At 51.8% G+C, this 19,069-nt stretch overlaps 1 protein-coding gene across 1 annotated transcript in view; it reads right to left on the bottom strand.

The window, feature by feature from the left end:
- Positions 1-18,741, bottom strand: part of CNTFR (ciliary neurotrophic factor receptor) — a 359,131-nt gene extending 340,390 nt beyond the window's left edge. Inside the window, exon 1 of the mRNA XM_065406943.1 lies at positions 18,640-18,741. The gene's annotated coding sequence lies outside the window, so the exon portion shown is untranslated. The remainder of the gene's footprint in view (positions 1-18,639) is intronic.
- Positions 18,742-19,069: the final 328 nt, after the last annotated feature.

Below are 19,069 nucleotides of genomic sequence, written 5' to 3'. Positions count from 1 at the left end.
AACCTGGAGACATCAGGGAAGAGGAGCGAAACGCTGGGTTACATGTTGCTCTGGTGTCAACCTGGAGAAGCTCCATCCGGGGAGTCCTCTAGGTTCACACCGATGGAAGTCAGAGCACACCTTGGCTGGCTCTTACTGGACAGATCTGGCTTAGGGATATGATAAGGCACCAGAGACCAGGTCCTTGTTGTAGAGCAAAGCCCTGTTCTGTCCTCAAACCACACTGGCCCAGGGCCAAGGACTGGCAAAATTCACTCCTGGAGCAGTGATGGATTTAAGGTCCCAGATCTAGTAAGCCAGAGGTATAAAACTAGGAGCTGTATGCCATTTGGGGTAGGAGAGTCCCAGCTCCCTAAAGAGACACCCAGCACTTGCTTCTAGGACTAGAAGATCCCAAGATATCAGATACTAAACCCACAGCGTTACATGTAAAAAAGCTGGATTTGGTCCTCCACAATGCGTAAGTTCTAATTTTCGTCTCTTTCTGAGCCCTGTGCGGTTGGGCTCATGGTAGTGGTGATGATCTGGCTTTACAGGCGGAGGCCTAAACCGATATAGTACCAACAATTTAAAAAATGACTCTCTGAAACGTTCCTAAAATAGACGTTCTGACAAGCTTGTGACACACAGGCAGCATGGTGCAGTATAAAAGGTTTATTTGCACTCATTGGGGATGGCACGCACGCCGGAACTCCAGCACCGTCTCAACACCTGCGACCAATGAAGCTACCCCAAAAACATGCCAGTGAAACATATGATACCCACACATAGTCTTCCTAAGCAGGGAGAGCGAGTGAGAATATGTCTGTGATGCAATATGCACACACAGCGGCTGCCATTCAAAAGTCCAGAATTTGTCAATGGTCACTACAAAGAGGTATCTGAGATACCGCTATCCCCTGCAGACTTAGAATAGGAAATAATTGTATGCTGCCACCGTATCGTACAACCTGGAAGATATACGCAGTCGTGTGTGAGAGAGATCATTTCTCCACAGGTGGACACGGAAGTGTATGTTCGGTGGTGATAAATATTTAACATGCTTTTAGTCCTGAAAAGGCTTAGCTCTGAGGCCATCAGCCTGTAAGTGAAGACCAGGGCTGATTAATGGGTTAAGCAGCTCCCAGTTCTGGAAGGTTAGGATCAATCCCAATTCTCTGCTATTTGTTGAATCTTTAATGCTTTTTATCGGGAGTGGAGTTTCTTGGCAGAGGTTAGCATTTTAATAGGGCCACTTTAACTGCATAGATTTTAAAGGGATAAAAAAAACCCGAGGTTTTCATGCGGTCACTTTGTTAAATTAAATTAAAAAAAAAAAAAAAAAGGTTTGGAAAAGCCCATTTTTCTCCAGGGCGAATTTGCTGCTTTCAGAGTCTGGCTCTCCCCTCACTCTTAGTGCCTGGCAGGGCTGTGAAACAATCAGTTATACCCTCCCTCAGCAGATCTGAACCACAGCTACTCCACCAGGAACAGTAATTTGTTCCTTCCACCTGCAGGCTTCACAGAAGCTCCTTGGAGGAGCCGGGACCTAACTGTTTCAGAAATATTTGGATGAGTCTGAGAGGCAGGAACACCATGTTGTTTGTTTAGCACGTTATCACTTTAGTAGCAGGTATCGAGAGAGATGCTAACATTAGGGTAGCATCATGAGGGAAAGAACTATAGGAGAGAGAGAGAGAGAGAGAGAGAGAGAATGAGAGGCAAGTGGTGATAACACAAGAGGAAGTGTGATAGACATCTTCACCTGAATGTCTTGCTGCCAACTCAAACATGACATGGCCAAACCCAAGAGCTTGATCTTTTCTCCCAAGTCTTATCAGTGATGTATTGTAAACTATGTTAAAATATCAAGCTATGACTTTAAGTTTCTAAAGGGCTTCCTGGTCCTGCTTGCAGGGTAGGGGGTCTCTGAAGGGAAGCGTGAGATCTGGGTCTTCAGAGTCAGGTTGCAAACAGAACAGGAGTACTTGTGGCACCTTAGAGACTAACAAATTTATTAGAGCATAAGCTTTTGTGGGCTACAACCCACTTCTTCGGATGCATCCGAAGAAGTGGGTTGTAGCCCACGAAAGCTTATGCTCTAATAAATTTGTTAGTCTCTAAGGTGCCACAAGTACTCCTGTTCTGTTTGTGGATACAGACTAACACGGCTGCTACTCTGAAAGGTTGCAAACAGGCAGCCTTGGTCAAGGTGGGTGAGTTGTACCTTGCTGCCTTAGGGAGCAGCCTGCTTTGTCTCTCTCTGTTTGGGGGTTCTTGTTCTTCAGTTCTGGATTCTAAGCAATAAAGTCATGTTACGTTGCAACCTTCCAGCAAGAGGGCTTATGTTTTTATCCATGCCTCTGTGTGTATGCTGTGAACATAATATGATCCGCTCCTCCATCACTATTGGAAACACCATCACCCCCTCCTATCAGTCAGGCCTATAACCAGGGCATCATCTTTGACTCAGCTCTGTCTCCAGACCCACAACATCCAGGCTGTGTCCAAACCTCACTGCTTCTTCCTCCATAAGCACCTCTCCAATTCAGCCTTTTCTCTCTGCCCAACAGCTGAGAACTGCCCGGACCCATTTTGTTCTTCATATTATTGATTGATAATGCGATAACTGCTGGGAGTCCCCAATCATGGATCAGGGTCCCACCTGTACTTGGTGCTTCACAAACACCCCACAAAAAGATGGTCCCTCCTCATCTCCCATTTTGACTCTCCCATGATGCCCTCCTTTCGGGCCCAATGTTCAGATCATGTTCCCCTCCCCCAGTGGACAGTTCCCCTCCCCTGGCTCCCCCACTTTCTCCGTCACATCCAAGAACAAGCTTCTGGTCCTGACCTCCAAGACACGTCTCAGGAAAGCTCTTCCCTCCTGTTCCACTCTTCTCTCTTATCACATCAGCCCCATGCCCTCTCTTCCGCTCTGCCAGCCTCCATCTCCCATTTATCCACGGCTCTCACCCGTGCTGCTCCTTGCGCACAGAGTTATCTATCTCACCCACTTCTTCTATGACACCTGTGGGAAACCGGCAGCAGATTACAGCCAGGAAGTGGGGCAGGATGGGCTGCTGAAGTTGGTCCTTTTTATTTGGCCTGTGAAAACACATGTACTCATTGGCACTCCCTCCGTTCTCGCTGCCTCCCCTGGTTACAGCCACTCGTTGCACTTTGGTTTCATTAGAACGTAGGGTCTCTGGGGCAGAGGGCCTCTCTTGTGTGGTGCTTTCACAGGGCCTAGCAAGCCCCTGAGTGCGGCCTCTGGGCGCTTCCTGTCATGCAGAGAGTCCATACCATCAGAGAGAGAGATGCAATGCGAGAGCGAGAAGGAGCAACCGCATTGAAAGAACACGCGTGGCGCAGAGAGGGGTCGGGGATGCACGAGGAGTAGAGCTCATGCATCCTGGCGCAGGTAGAAGCCACCAGCGTTCCCGCTGAGTTGCTTAGATGGGATCAAAGGCCAGCTTGAATGGAGAAATTCAGGTTCCTGATGCCAGGCAGGCAAGGTGGCATTGCCTCACCCCTCCCTTGTACCGCACAGGTTGGAATCGAAGAGGGATGCTCTTCAGGTTTTTATCTTGCTGAAGCCTCCGGGATCGTCTTTTATATGAGGCCTTTGTTCTTTCCCACACAAGGGACTGTATTCTACCCACCTTTTCACACACAGAAACCCCATGGACTTCAATGTGCACCCTTGCCCTGAGCTTGCAGAATGGAGCCCTAGGAAAATCAAAGGCGTTTGGGACCCAAAATTAGGCTCAAAGCTTCCTGCCTCGGGGCCTGCTCCACATGCGGCGAGTGCACTAGCCGGCCCTGGGAGGTGCAGTACAGGGAAGGGGCTCTGTTTTTAGCTTCCCAATGCAGGGACTGAATCAGACCCCGCTCGCATGGGGAGGAGTAACTCTAGCTGAGTCATCGATCTAGGTGAGATCAGAACGAGGCCCTCAGCGTTCACCCCAAGGGTCCGAGATTGGGAGGCAGTTACACCACTGCAAAGTCATGCTGGCAGCTCTGGATTTCCTGAGATCAGAACCAGGCCAAGCGAGAGGAGTCTGTGATGGGATAGCAGCAGGAAAACGGGAGACCCCAACGTGGACCCAACTCTTCCAAAGCTCCAAAAAGAGATTTGGGGGTGGAACGGTTCAAATCCTCTTTGCCCGTGATGCATCAATTAAAATTGGACGTTTTTCTAGAAAGCCTGCTCTAGTTCAACCACCAGATACGGGCTGGCTGCAGCAGGGCCTGTGTTACACAGAGAGTCAGACTCGATTATCACAATGGTGCCTTCCGGCTTTAAAATCTATTAACTGGACCCTTTGCTCTCATTTCAGAGTTTTCTCCTCTCAAAGGCAAACAGGTGCAGAGACACAATGGTCTCTCTGGGCTGCAGTTAAGATCCTTTCCCAGTAGCTGTGCCAATGCTGACCAATGCACCAGAAACTTCACGTGTGAACTTAGGACAGGAGAGCGGGGTTTTCACCACAGAAACAGAGCTTGCCCCATCTTCTGCTATTATGCTCCTATGGAACTAAGCTAATCCAGGTTGCACAGGGCTACGCGTATACCTCGCATACACCACACACCAGTTCCCATGTTCACTGGCGCACACCCATTCACACACCACGCGGCTCAGTTCACACACTGACCCACTCACACTCATTCACACACACTAACCATCCCCACCCTGTCTCGTGCCCCCCTCGTCCCGTGCACACACCACACACTTCCATTCACACACGCTCGCTCCCCGTCTCTCCTCTCCTCGCGTTGTCTGCTGCCATTCCAGACCCTCGGCGACACACACGCATCACACTCCCATTCACACGCATGGGTACCACCGGCCTTCAATTACTGCCCAGCAGGATCACATTTCGACTCTTACATGCAAACCATTTCCATAATCATTGTCGTTGCTCCTCCGCTATTGTAAACATGGATTAGGGGCTGAGAGACAGAGATGAGCTGTCCCTGTGGATTAACCTGCACGTTGTTTTTTGTGACAACACCAATATAAGATCCAGACTTCTGTCCCTTGCAACGTGACAGCTGATTCCCAGCGCCGTCAATTAGCACTTCAGAGAGATTCTATGAGCCATTAGCTTCTGGCCCTCCCTGACAAGCTGCTGCAGCTTCGAGTCCTTCCAAACACCCAGATTCCTCGGCATTCCCATGAAAACCTGATGTCTGCCTGCACAGAGAGAACCGGCGCGTGCTCTTGTGATCGGCTTTAGTGCACCGAGGCGGGAGCTACCCGACAATCTGCGTGGGTTGGAGGCAGGGCAGAGAGATCTGTGATGCGGGGACTTGACTGCATCCCAGGGGCAATGAATAAGTCAGGGTTCAACGCTCATCGTGCCCCGTAGCCTGGGGGCTGAGCCATCCCCAGGGTGGCCCGTTCAGACTCAGGTCCACCTCTGGGATATGCTCACCCCCTTGCCACATATCGCCCCAGCACACGGCTGGGCACTCCCCTGGCTGAACAACGGCAGGGCGGGGGCGACACCTGGATGCCACGCGGTGCCTTGTGGCAGGTCCTGAGTGTGGAATGGGCAGAGGTCTGAGGCCCTGGGAATGCCACGCAGAGGGCAGCATAGAATCAGGCACAGCGGCAGGAGCTGGTGAGACCTATGCCAGCGGCAAAGCAGAGATAGCAAGGGGGTGAGTCCGATACACCCCCCCCCCAGCTGCTGTGCACATGGGCGAGGCGGTGGAGTGAGTCAGGGAAGAGCTGACAATAGCAACACCTGCTGTATTGGGTGTACGTTTCCCTCCAAGGACAGACAGATCATTGCTTCACCAGGTTCTTCGGCGCGGTAACCCCCCCCCCCCGTCACACCCCTGCCAACCCTATCGACTTGTTTACAGTCCACACTGCGCATCCCCAGCCAGAAATTAGCTCCAGAAAGGTAAATTACACGAGCCAGAAGGTTTGATGGAACACACCCATTGGGTGGCTTGGAGATGCTATTAATGGAGAACTTTCACTAATTGCTTTTGTGTAATTGGGGGCTGCTAGGCAGAACTGGGTAATAAACGAGAGCCAATTACATTTTCTCTCGGTATTTATTTTATTACGTCGAATTCATCAGCTGATGAAGAGCCCCAAGACGACGCTCATGGCCTAAGGGAAGGGTCATTTAATTCCCCACTTGGGAAAGCACAGAGGGAACTTTTCCCAGGTGCACAGACTAAACCTCTGTGCCACGAAAGAAGCCCAGGGTCCCACCCCCGCTGCCTGTCCCAGCTACTTAGACTGTAAGTTCTGGGGCAGGGACTGTCTTTTCCTGCATGTCTGTGCCGTGCCTGGCACAATGGGACTGCACCCGTTGGGCCAGGGTCTGCGCAGCATCCGATACACTGGGGGCCTGATCTCAGTTGGGTTCTGCGCAGTCCCTGGCCCAACGGGGGCCCTGATCTCAGTCGGGCTCTCTAGGTGCTACCGTAGCAAACGTAACGAGTGGCTGGTACATCCACAGAGAAGAGTTTCGTTTGCCTTGCACGGGTTCATGGGGGAGGCCACAGCTGCATCTCTTCCTCCCATTCCTGCCCCCCACCCTTGGCAAACCTGTGCGGCGAATGCTTATAGTGCTCTTGTGAGCGCTAGTCAGGGGGCCCAGCAAATGCACCTGCCAGCGCACAGCGGCCTCTGCCTGATGTATCCAGCCAGCTGGGAGGTGTGGCCAAGCCTGCACATACTGCTTCTTCCAAACGCTGTCATCCCCATATGGAGCCAGGCTGCGGGAGAAGTGGTTTGTACTCCAGATCACCCGGCCAATCGCCATGCAGGCTGGATGGCTCCTGCCCTCAGCGGCTACCGCTTTGCTCCCTGCTGGCGTATGCCTCTGTCGTGGGGCAGAATCCTACCAATGTCCGGCCCTTGGCCGGACAGCTCAGCCTGTGTTCCCTGCCGTCCTGGCATACAAGCCATTTACCACCACCAGAGAACATTCACATTACGGCATCACCTGGGCGACAGACTTCAGTGTCCATGTAATTCATGGAGAGACTGAGTGAAGCCCATGCTGGCGCCCTGTCTAACTGAGCGATTATCTATGGCACGCCTCGCTGCAGTGTCTAAGCACCAGGGTATCCAAGGCATTGCTTCAGAGTTAGTGAAGTGACTGCCAGACAAATTCCAAGGTAGGGGGAAAGTGTCATTTTTCTTGAAAAATTATTACTAAAGTTCTTTAAAAAGTTTCTTTCTGGTTAGTTTCTTTAAAAAGACCCTGATTTATGAATATTCTTGCAGACTTACAAGCCGTGTGAGCTTCACCGAGACTCGTGGGTTCACGTTAGTCATGCTGGCTACTGAACAGTTGTGAAAACGCTCCTGAACTCTAAGTATTCCATGAATCGCTATCGGTCCCAACTTTCAGACCAGACAGTGCGTGAGTTGCTTTCTATTGCAGGCCTGTCTGAAATATTTCAGCCAGGCAGGCAGGGTGCAGATACAAGCACCATGAGGCTCAGCTAACCAATCCCAAACAGCTAGCCATCAAAGCAAACAGCATGTGAACCAACGATCTGTCAAACACTTCTGAGGACCTGGTCTGTCCCTAGGGACACAGGATGGGTTTGTGCACAACTGGTGTCCAAGAGAGAGGCTAGATTCAGAGTGAACAGCATTGTCAGTAAATAGCTCAACCGCCTGGAGTGTTAGCACTGGGACAATCTCCTCAGCCCCCGTACTCAGCATTTCGTCACTCTTTCCTCAGCAAAGTCTGCTGAATAGATTATTTATTGTTGTTCTGGCCAATCATTGAAACGGTCCATTTGGAGGAATGACTTTCAGCGCTTCCTTGAGGAAATCTTTAACAAGATTGATTTTAGAATCAGAGAAATGTGGGGCTGGGAAGGGACCTCGAAAGGCGTCTAGTCCAGGGGTTCTCAACCAGGGGCACGTGTACCCCTGGGGGTATGCAGGGGTCTTCCAGGGGGTACAGCAACTCATCTAGATAGTTGCCCAGTTTTACAACAGGCTACGTTAAAAGCACCAGCGAAGTCAGTACACACTAAAATTTCATACAGACAATGACTTGTTTATACTGCTCTATAGACTATACACTGAAATGTAAGTACAATATTTATATTCCAATCTATTTATTTTATGATTATATGGTAGAAATGAGAAAGTCAGCACTTTTTCAGTACCAGTGCAGCTGTGACACTTTTGTAGTTTTATGTCTGTTTGTGTAAGCAAGTCGTTTTTAAGTGCGGTGTAACTTGGGGGTACATAAGACAACGGAGACTCCTGAAAGGGGGACAGTATTCTGGAAAGGTTGAGAGCCGTTAGTTTAGTCCAGGCCCCTGCGCTGAGACAGGCCCAAATAAACCTAGACCATCCCTCACAAGTGTTTGTCCAACCTGCTCCTAAAAAAAACTCTGATGGAGATCCCACAATCTCCCTAGGTCGCCTATTCCATAGCTTAACTCTCCTTGGAGTTAGAAAGTTTTTCCTGATATCTAACCTACATGTCCCTGGCTGCAAACTAAGCCGATTCCTTCTTGTCCTACCTTCAGTGGACCAGGAGAACAGCTGATTACTGTCCTGCGTATAACAGCCCTTAACGTTTTGGAAGACTGTTCTCAGGTTCCCCCCTCAGTCTTCTCTTCTCTAGACTAAACATGCCCAGCTTTTCACCTCTTCTCCGGAGAATTGCAATCGGACCCGGCCCAGCACCAAGCCACGAGCTGAAAAGCATCGGGTTGAGAAACACAAATCAGATCTTAGCGTGAAGGGAGTGAACCTCCTCTCTCTGCACTGCCCGGCATGCCAGTCATTAAAACTCCTGCCAGGGAAGGCGCATTTCGGACCCTTCAGACAGCCCCACAGTGGATTAAGCCGTCGGGTTTACAGCTCTTTAGAGCCAGAGAAAGTGATCCTGACAGTACATAGTCATGCATATCAGCTCTCCTGCAGCACCCTGGCACTCCTCTGGCCTTATCAGCACCTCCGCTGCCCCACCCCCTTCCCCAGGAAGGGGGCAGGATCGCGGTGAAGGCTGCCTAAAGAGGGCAAACTGGGTGCATGATGGAAGCAAGGAATGGGTGCCAGGCTGTGGATGATTCATTCAGGTTAGGGACTGTTCTGTCGGTGGCACCCAGAGTCTGGGTATTTCTCGGCTTCCCCTACGGCAGGTTTTGTTATGAGCAGAACGGGAGGCCTTCCAAAAGCTCAGAGCAACACCTCACCCAGTGCAGATGTAACATTTAGACTCAGTCTTCCGCCTTGTCCACACAAACATTACCCCAGAGGAAATCAAACCGATTTAGCTAACCTAGGGCAAACTCCTTGGGGACACTCTTCCATCAGTTCGAGCGGTTTGCTGGTGCTTGTGTAAATTTATCAACACAAATTCAACTGATATAAGCCAGCTTTAAATCAATTTAAGTGCATCTGTAACCCACACTCCTCCGGGGGGTGGTGTTCTGTCCCCTCTAATGGCACCAAGACCACTTTGAGATTAAAGAGTCTGCTGCAGCCTTAGCTAAGGGCCATGCGGCTTTTCACTCATGCAGTAGAGGCTCATGCATTAGCTTCAGAAGTCCCAGGTTCGATCCCGCCCGCCGACAACTGGGGTCTGTCGGCGTTACACATCCACACACAAAGTCGCATCTGTTGAAGTGAATGGGTCTGGATTCGTCCCTTTAATGAAACTGGTGCCGGGTGTGTTTGTGTTTGTATGTGTGCTCACCTACACGCACCAGGCCTTAACAATGGAGCAGGAAATACTCTGTCAGAAGCAAGTTTTCTTGTGCCATTCCAGCTGCTCCCCGGTATCAGCCAGGCTGGGGGTGAACCCACTGGACAGTCCATTTGCATCTCTGCTGCCGGGCTCAGAGGCACACCAAAAAAAGCAAGCGATTCAGGTTCAATTCCTGTCTCAGGTGACGATTCAGACCAGTTTCTTGTTTTATCCAAGGCCTTTGGGGAAGGGCCTTTTGTCATTTGCTATTTGGCTGTCCGGCACCAAACGCGGATGCCTTCGGGCCCGTCTACACCATGTAAGTTATGAGTTCCGAGGGAGCCTTAGAAGGAAAATTAACTCGCATTTTCTGAAGCCCTTTTGCCCATGTGGCTTGGCTCCCCCGAGCGCAGCACTCGGCTCCTTTGTTGCTGAGGAGATGTGCTAACATGGGAAATGCATCACGCGGTGGAGAGAGCCGGCCTAAGTCCACAGCTACAGCAGACTCCGAGAGGCAATAGAGGCAGAGAGAGGCGAAGTGATTTGCCCAGCATTCAGCCACTCGAGGGCAGAGCTGGGATTAAAACCAAAGAGCTCCCACCCCCCCAGCATCATGCTCCCCGATACGGATGTTGCTTTAGCGCTGCGATAGCATTGAAGACAGAGAGAGAAAAACCTCAGCCCAAGAAGCTCAGCTGCCTACCTGTTTGCTTACTGAGCACCTCCCAATCCCTATCAGATTGCATCAGCTTGGCACCGTGGCGGGAGAGGGGAGAAGGGGTTTTCCCCCATTGTGCAGATGATGAACCAAGGCACAGGGAAGACTTGCCTAGATTCACGCAGGGAGGCTGAGCTGGGAATTGAACCCACGTCTCGTGAGTCCTAGCCCAGTGCTTTAACCATGAGCCCCCCCCACGTCATTCCATGCTACTAGAAATGCACAGGTGTATGGGTGGGTGGGGGTAGGAGTGGGTGTTTTTTTTTCTAGGGCCTCACCTACACAGCACATTACCACACAAACCTTTTCTCCTCCACATGGGCCCACCTACCCCCTCCCCCCTCTCTCTCCCCCCCTTGTCTCCATTTCCATCTCAAGCCCCTCTCCCCTGGGTACTCTTTCCTGCTTCCATTTGCGCCTATATTTTACCGCTGAGCCTGCTGTCACTCACGTAACCTTGCCTGTTTAGTAATTTGTGGCAATAAAGTGTCACTGTAGGGAAAAAATACAGCATCCCCGTGGCGTATAAATCTCCAGTCCATAAATTGCGCAGTGCCGGCATGCGCCCCTCCCCTCTCTTTTTATGTAAGTGTGACCGTCTAGGAAGAAAAGGAGCCACGCTGGTGTGTGATCTTACAGGAGAGCAGCATCTTAGCCACCTTTGTTAGGGACCCTAACGAGCGCCTAGTGGCTGGCGTGTGCTGTGATTGCACTGGAGCCATGGGGCCTCGGCAGAAGCTTCCCAGAGCCAGACAGTAATCAAGAGATTCTTACTAACGAAGAAACAAGTTGCTGAGATGCACTAGTGACATTCCAGGCTCCCTCCCCGCCACCCTGTATCACCCTCACTGCACCGAGCTGCAAAACAAACACAATCCAGGGATGGATTAAGAAATCCAGGGTCCCATCAGCACCGTGATGCGGACCTCCCTTCCTCTGCTCCTGCCCCCACTTGGAGAGGCCCTTACCCAACCGGAGAGGCAGAGGGCAGCAGCCTAGGGGCCCCCTTGGGAGACTCTGCCTCCTTGGGAGTAACATGGGTCCCCCCTCTGATCCAGAGAGGCTGGAGGAGAAGCAGGGTGGCTCCCTAGTATGTACCCCAACAATCACAGTTTATCTGCTGCATGTGTGGGACCCAGTGCGCCTTCCTCCTCCACCACACACTAAATCCTCTACCAGGATGGTGCTGGCAGGGGCTCCCCAGAGAAGTGGGCCTTGGAGCTTGCAACTAATTGACACATCTGGGGCAACTCCCATGTCCAACCTACTGTCACAGGCTCTGTGCAGACTCAGGCAGACGCCCCTCCATTGGTTACATTCAAGACACATTTTCAAGGTTTCTTTGCAACCATTGTGGGCTAGAAACTTTCTTTTAGTGGGAGCAGGGATTCCGGTGTAATCACAGAAGCTGGGTCCGTAGGCACAGGCCTATGGCTTCACCTGTCCCTGTCAATAACAGCAGTAAGGGGCAAACCCCGTCCCCCTTCTCCTCCCTTCCCTCTACGAATGCAAAGGGCTCTGCCCAAAGCACAGAGCAGTGCAATGCTGCTACCAGGGGAGGGGGCAAGACTGGGGACCCTGCACGGCATGGGGGGGGAGGCGGGAGGGAGCGGTGCAAACCCTTGCAGAGCCAAACCCAATGAGAGCTCCATGAATGCCACCAGTGCAGAGGGAACGTGCCAGGTCTGATCCATCCACTGCTTCGTGCATCCAGCAGCCATTCCCCAACCCATGCAGGGGGAGGAACATGCAGCGACTGCACCGACAGCATGTGCTGTCCCCCGTTGCGGGAGCTAGGAATGGGAGAGGAGGATCATGGGGGATAGCATCCAGATGTGGAGTGGGGCCAGAAGAGAGAGCGCTCCCCGCTCGATCGCCATCCCGACTGGAGAGTCCGATCCAAGTCAATGGGAGGACCTGGCTGTTGGAAAGGAGAGAAAGCGAGTGGGAAGAGAGGGAGTCTGGAACGGACAGCAAGAGAGGCTCTGTTGCATGTAGCCAGAGCATGGTGGCCGTCGAGAAACAGCCTGGCCCCAGGCTGGCACATTCTTGCTGTGGCCTGGACTGCTCTTTGCCAGACATGGTAGAATGATACTCTCGCTGAAGGATGCTGCTTTCACCAGAAACAGGCTGTTTGCACTAGGAGAACCAGCACCGTCAGTAAGGGCTCTGTCGCGCGGCAGGTCTCAGCCTTCTCCAGGGACGTGTGTTACTCCGTGGCTATTGCTCACAGACATTCCCCTATCAATTTTCAAACTACCAATACCAGTAAGAGATACAGTCATCTCTTTAGTGGGTATTGGACAAGAGGAATGGTTTGTCTGAAGTGCTGAGACACAGCTACTGCTAGGAAAAACCCCATGAGCCATGAAAGCAATCTAGGCTGCGGACTATCCATATGAACACACCAAGCAGTGCATCCTACCTTGCTTTCTTTCTTCTTCTTCTTCTTCATAGCCAGAAGCATTCAGTCTCATTTTGCTGCTATCCTTCTGGCTGTGTGCGCGCTGGCAATTTGTTTCGTGTACACACACACACACACACACACACACAATCAATCTCAGGATAAGAGCCCCAACGAATGCCCATCATCCATAAAGCTAGAGAGTCCCATATCGAAGTTCTGTCCCTGTTCTGGCATCCGCACTGAAATCCCGAACGTTACTTATGAATATAAATACACTTGTGAAATTTCATAGCCCGTCTAAAGCCCATACGTGGTTTTATCAAGAATGCATTCGCTTCCAGTCTCGCCCACTCGTCAATGGAAAACATGGGCAACAGCTAACAACTCCCTGGAGAGGGACAAAACCCAAACAAACGGAGAGCGAAGGATGTTTGGAACGTTCTGCATGAGCATTAAAAACACCATCAGGGAAGAGACGCATCTCCCCAGGGGCTCAGGAATGGTGTGTGACATGGGGAGAAACACACAACTCAGGCATGAAAATTAACATGCCACCAATAGAGATGAAACCCATCAAACAAGCCACCCGAGCTGGTCGCTAACCACGAAACCAGACAAATGCAAACAACCTCCTATCTTCCCCCCTTCCCGTGTGCCATTTGCAAGTGAGAACAGACAGCACCGGCCATTCAAAGCCGCGCAACGTCACACAGCCTGCAAAGCAGAACGGCAGCATATGGACAACAGCCCCAAGTCAAACACGCTCTGGGATGATGCCGTGTGATGTGCTACCGAGGCTGAATGAGGCAAACAGCCATTCGGGGAGCAGCTAGGGGGCAAGGAAAACAACAGAGCATAAGCCACCCCCACCCCCAAACATGAGACAGGACAGGACAGGACAGGAGAGATTCTTCTTTGGCTCCTGCACCCCCATCCCCAGTTCCCTGCAGAAACATGGGCTCAGTGCCCTTACACTAGTCTCGATCACTCGACCCAAGTGAGGACTTCAGCAATTTCCTGCAAAGCAGGCCCGGAACTGAACTAACCCCTTTCAGGCTTCTAGCCTCTCCACCGTCCCTCACTGCCCCCCGGGAAAAAAAAACCCTCGCACATACAATTGCAGGCACACTGAGGAACCCGACTGAGCTGATTTCCCAGAGTGGCTCCAAGCAGCCGGCTGTTTTACCCTCCCGGCGCTGGTTCTAACCCCCAGGGGTGCAACTGGATTTGGGTGGGAAGGTCTGTATCCAGAGCATGCTCCATCCAGCACAACGCAGCACAGTAAAGCATGGGACAAGGCACGCAGATCATCAAGCCATTGAAACCCGGCTGACGGCGGGCTCGAATGAACAACTCCTGCCCCATGGAGATTGCTAGGAAAAGCATTTAAGACCCTGGAGAGAAATTAGATGATAACTTCGTCCACTGGCTCATTTGTCCATTCAAAGGCTGGTGCAAGGAAGTGTGGTCCAGGGGTGAGGGGGCTAGCCTAGGACACCTGGGTTCAATTCTTGGCTCAGCCACTGCCTTCCTGCGTGACCTTGGACATATCACTTAATTGACCCCATGGCTCAGTTCCCCCCCTGTAAAAATGGGGTGAATATCGTACCTCTCTGGAGCGGTTAGAGAGGCTGGAACGTATCATGACCGTGAGGCACTTAGATACCGTGGTGCTGAGGGCAATGTAAGTACCCAGAGAGAGTGCCTATTGTGGCTGTGAAGTCCTGAGTGGCCAATGGTGTGTAGCATCGTGACCACTACAAGGTTATTCATAGGTTCCAAGGCCAGAAGGGACCATTGTGATCAGCGAGTCTGACCCCCTGTAGAGCCCAGGCCAGAGACCTGCTCCACACTAATTCCCAGAGCAGATCTTTTAGAAAAACATCCAAGCTTGATTTACCAAATGGTCAGTGATGGAGAATCCTCCACGCCCCTTGGTTAATTGCTCCAGTGGTTCATTACCCTCACTCCTCTGTTCTTCTCCCCCCCGGTAAGTGGGTCATTCAAGTGCTGCTGACCCCTTGGTATTGATGCGGATGCAACATGTAATTGCAGGTTGCTGCTGCCTTCCAGGGGAATGAAGATCCTTTCCAAGATGACCACTCCCTGAGACGACATTTCATTTGCACCTCGCCCTTCAGGGTCTTGCAGCTCCAGGTGGGCTCCAACACAGGCAAACTGAACTGCAGTGTGCATAGCAGAGGGGGGAAGACTGTGGGGACTGGTCCTCCTGCCAGCCAGGCATCTTCCCAAAAGAGTGCGGCAGGGCTAATGCGGGGTGCCATTTATCACAATTCATACAGAAGCTCCTCTCCCGCACACACGCAGATGCAGGAGAGGTGGAAGCACCCGTAATTGGGACCAGCCCCGTGCAAAATTCATTCCAGGTAATGAAACAAACGATCCCCAGACAGATGGATTTGCTGCTCCCTCCTTTCCTTGACCTATTGCTGTTTGGCTTGGACAGCTCAACGGGGCCTTATCTGCAGATCGGCTTGCAGCCGCGGCGCTCTGCCAGCCTCCCTTGTTCCAGAGCACTGGGTAATATAATTTTTTTTTTTTAATATTTATGGGCCAGATCACATGCCTTATTAAGCCAGACCTAAATCATTCCTCCACCCGCCCCCACCTCCAAGATCCTGTGGAATGTGCCTGCCATTAAACACGCAATTAGCCTGCATTTACAAATCTGCAAAAGGCTCTGGCCAGCCATTCATCGCTCACCAGTGGGGATTTTATTCCTCCCACCAGCTGAGTCCATCTTGTTCACTGTCTAATTAGTCACCGGCAAGCCAATTCCATTGGAACCGGCTGCAGTGCCACGAGCCACCAAAGTACTATGGCCTCCTCCTCAGAGAGCGGGGGACCGGCCCGTGTCTTTGGACAAGTAAATGTCTGAGTCCTGCCAGCTCTAGGACACAGGCCTGGCCTGCTCCGGGCAGCTGCTGCGTGCCCTCAATTTCCCTTGACCGTGGTGAGAGGTCCTGCTGGTGTTGCGGGGGCCCAAGGAGGAAAATGGGGACATCCCTCCCCTTCCTTAGAACCCCCCAGACCCAGAACTGTGCAGGGGAGAACACGCTTCTTGAGGGCAGTAAGACCCACGTGGCATCCCCTCTCCCCCAGCCATGTGGCCTTTGGGAGGGAGGAGCCAGCCCGGGAGCAGGTCAAGCCAGGACTATCGGACGCTGCTGATGTCATTCCCGATGTTGCACCCTGAACGTTCCATCCTCTGTGCTGATTGGCTGCTTGCCTCAACCCTCACCTGCGCCCCGCTTCCCACCCAGCCAATTCCCAGCTAGCGTAACCCCACGGAGAGGATTTCAATCACAAAACAAATGCGGAACTGACATGCCATTTGCCCCCATCACACAGTGGTCCCTCTGCTCGTGCGGCAGACCCCTCCCCTCCATCCTTTGTCTATTTACATTGCAAGCTCTTTGGGACAGGGACTGTCTCTTGCTTTATGTCTGTCCGGCACCTTGCACAACATGGTCTGATTCTGCACTGCCATAATCCACGTGAGAAATAACGGATAAAGCCCCCAACACATGGCGGGATTGGAGCTTTCAGACCCTGCTCTTGCAAGCTGCTGGGCAGCGCCAATGCCAGGAGTTGGTCGAATGCGGCCAGTTGACATCAACAGAAGCTGACAATACTCCGCACCCTTTGTGGGAGGTGCTCTGCTCCTGGCAGGATCGGACCCCAGTCTCTCTGGTTGGCATATGTGTTCTGCACGCATCCCGCTTCTCCCGCTAATTGAGCATCCGGCCAACAGGCTAGGAAAATACCAGCCCAGCAGGGGTTAACAGAAAGGCCCAGATGGAACGTGTCCATTGCTGATATGGGCCCTGGCAATGATACCACCTTGGAGGGGATCACTCCACAACCAGGGCTGGCTCGGTGCTTTGACGCTGTATGACCCCACCAGGAAAGGGATAGGATCAAAACAGATCAGGATGCTCTGGCACAAGGGCATCCCAGACGGAGAGCCAGAAGCACCACCGCTCAGAATCACCACTAATCCAGGCCCCTCTTTCCCTGCTGTCTGGCTCGGACGATTCTAAAAGCAACGTGACAGAGCCGGATTCGTACTCCTCCACTGCTTAACACCAGCAAGCGCCAGGGGACATATCATTCAGCAAAGCCAAGGAGAGAAACAAGCAGCATTTAACCATTAGCATGTGTGTAAGGAGACCCTTAATAAACTCTTTTCCCTCGTTCCTGTCTGCCTTGCTCCGGGCCACTAATCCAATTGAGCAGAGCTCAGCGCTTGTAACAAAGCTGTGACACATTTGTCAGGTCCCTGACTAGACCCATGGCTAATTTTACAACACTAATTTATCTTAGCATATTATATCGCTTTGATTTCGTCCCCCCGGATCCCATTACCACCGCCGTACCTTGTAGCCAATGTGTACCGGTAATTGCTATTATTAGCAACGTACTCCACTGGAGATGCCCTGCAAATAAAGGGAGCAACAAGCAATCCAGCCATCAGGCCAGCATGCACTGAATCAGAAAGGGAAGCAGGCCAGCCCGCCAGGAAAACGAGGCGGCAGAAAGAGGAGGAAAAGGTGGCACCTGGACATGGACAAATGGGATGAAATAAAGGTCAAACTCTACTTTTGGTGACACTGGTGTAAATCTGGAGCGACTCCGCCGGCAGCAAGGGAGCCAGGCTGGTGTAAATCCGGAGTGACTCCGCCGGCAGCAAGGGAGCCAGGCTGGTGTAAATCCAGAATGACGCCGCTGGCAGCAACGGAGCCACACTGGTGTAAATCCGGAGTGACTCCACCGGCAGCAAGGGAGCCATGCTAATGTAAACGTGGAGCCACTCTAATGCTCTGCATTTACACCCCGGCTTTCCCAGTTGCAATCGACTCCCCTGGGTTATGCAAACAATGGTGATTCCAATTTGAAAGTCATCCTGCCCTGCAATCTAGGGACAGATACATATTTTTTAAACGCAGCAGCCCAGAACTTCTAATGACCTCACTGCTTCTGACGGGGTTCCAAATTCAGGTCAAGGAGTTCTCCCTGCGTTAGTCAGAACAGTCCCAAGATACCTCTGGGGCCACTTCATTTTACGGCTGTCTAGCCTGTGACGACATGTCCCTGTGTCACTACACAACATCTGCACATGGTGACACGACAGCTCAGTCTTGGATCGCAAAGCTGAGAGGAGACAATTTTATCTAGGGAGAGAAGGGCCAACCGCTCCCCACAACAGACTGTGCCAAGGAGGCAGAAGGCAATTGCTTATGTGCTGGACTCCGGCCAGAGCAGTAGGTGGAACCCACCTACCAAGGCTAGAGGTGATATTCAGCCAGCAAAAGCCATCAGGAGTTGGGCTTTTCATCAAAGATCGTGCAGCGTCCCTTGCACTGGTTCGGGACTGACTGAGAGACCTGCTTGTTTGGAATCACCAGAACCACTCTGCTTTCCTGGAGAGTCTCCCAAAGAAATGCTGACCCTGCTCAGCTCAAGAACAAATGTTGACGCTGCTTATCCAAGAATCGAGCCCAAGTCCTGCTGGCAGGAAACCTTCCCACAGAACCCCCTTCCGTGAGCACTCAGAGATCTGCACTTTCATGTGTCACCCAGCTGAAGCTGGATGTCTCTTCCCAAGAAGCTAAATAACTAAACAAATGGCAAAAGCACGGTCTAAAAGCTCCAAATAAATAACGGGGCAGCACCTGCCTCCTTGGCAGTCAGCATAGGGAGGAGAGGCCTGGAGGTGGGGGGCACGGCAGGCTAGATTCCGAGCTCCTGGATGCGCCATCTGGCAGTGATGCTCAAAGCAAAACAAATGGGTCTGTGACTAAACAACCTCTTACCTTTCCACCGGTCTGAATTCCCAAGGGTGTCCCCGATTTCTCATCAAATTCCTCGGGATTCCTCCACACGCTGCACTTGACCCTGGCGGGGTAGAACTGGGATTTCCTTTAAAAAGGAAAGAGAAAACTACTGTCAGAGATTGGCACTGCTACTTTGTCACCACCATTTTTCTGGGTGGGATTTCCCACGCTCACTCCTCTGGGTGGGGACCCGCTTCTGGCTGAGACTCGGTAGCTGGTGGCCAGAACAGTGTGCATGGCTCATCGAGGTAAAAAAATAATTCTCATAGGGTTGTTCCTGCCCCACCCCGAAACGTGTGTTAATTTCGTTAGTTCAACGTAGACGGACTGGGGTGGGGGAGGTGTCCCTTTGCCCCGGCGTTGTCTTCGATCTGATTTAAAGAAATAATATGAACCAGTTTGGAAAAGA

This window comes from Emys orbicularis, chromosome 6, assembly GCF_028017835.1.
Source record: "Emys orbicularis isolate rEmyOrb1 chromosome 6, rEmyOrb1.hap1, whole genome shotgun sequence".
Lineage (NCBI taxonomy): Eukaryota > Metazoa > Chordata > Testudines > Emydidae > Emys > Emys orbicularis.
This window is presented reverse-complemented; position numbering and strand designations above follow the sequence as displayed.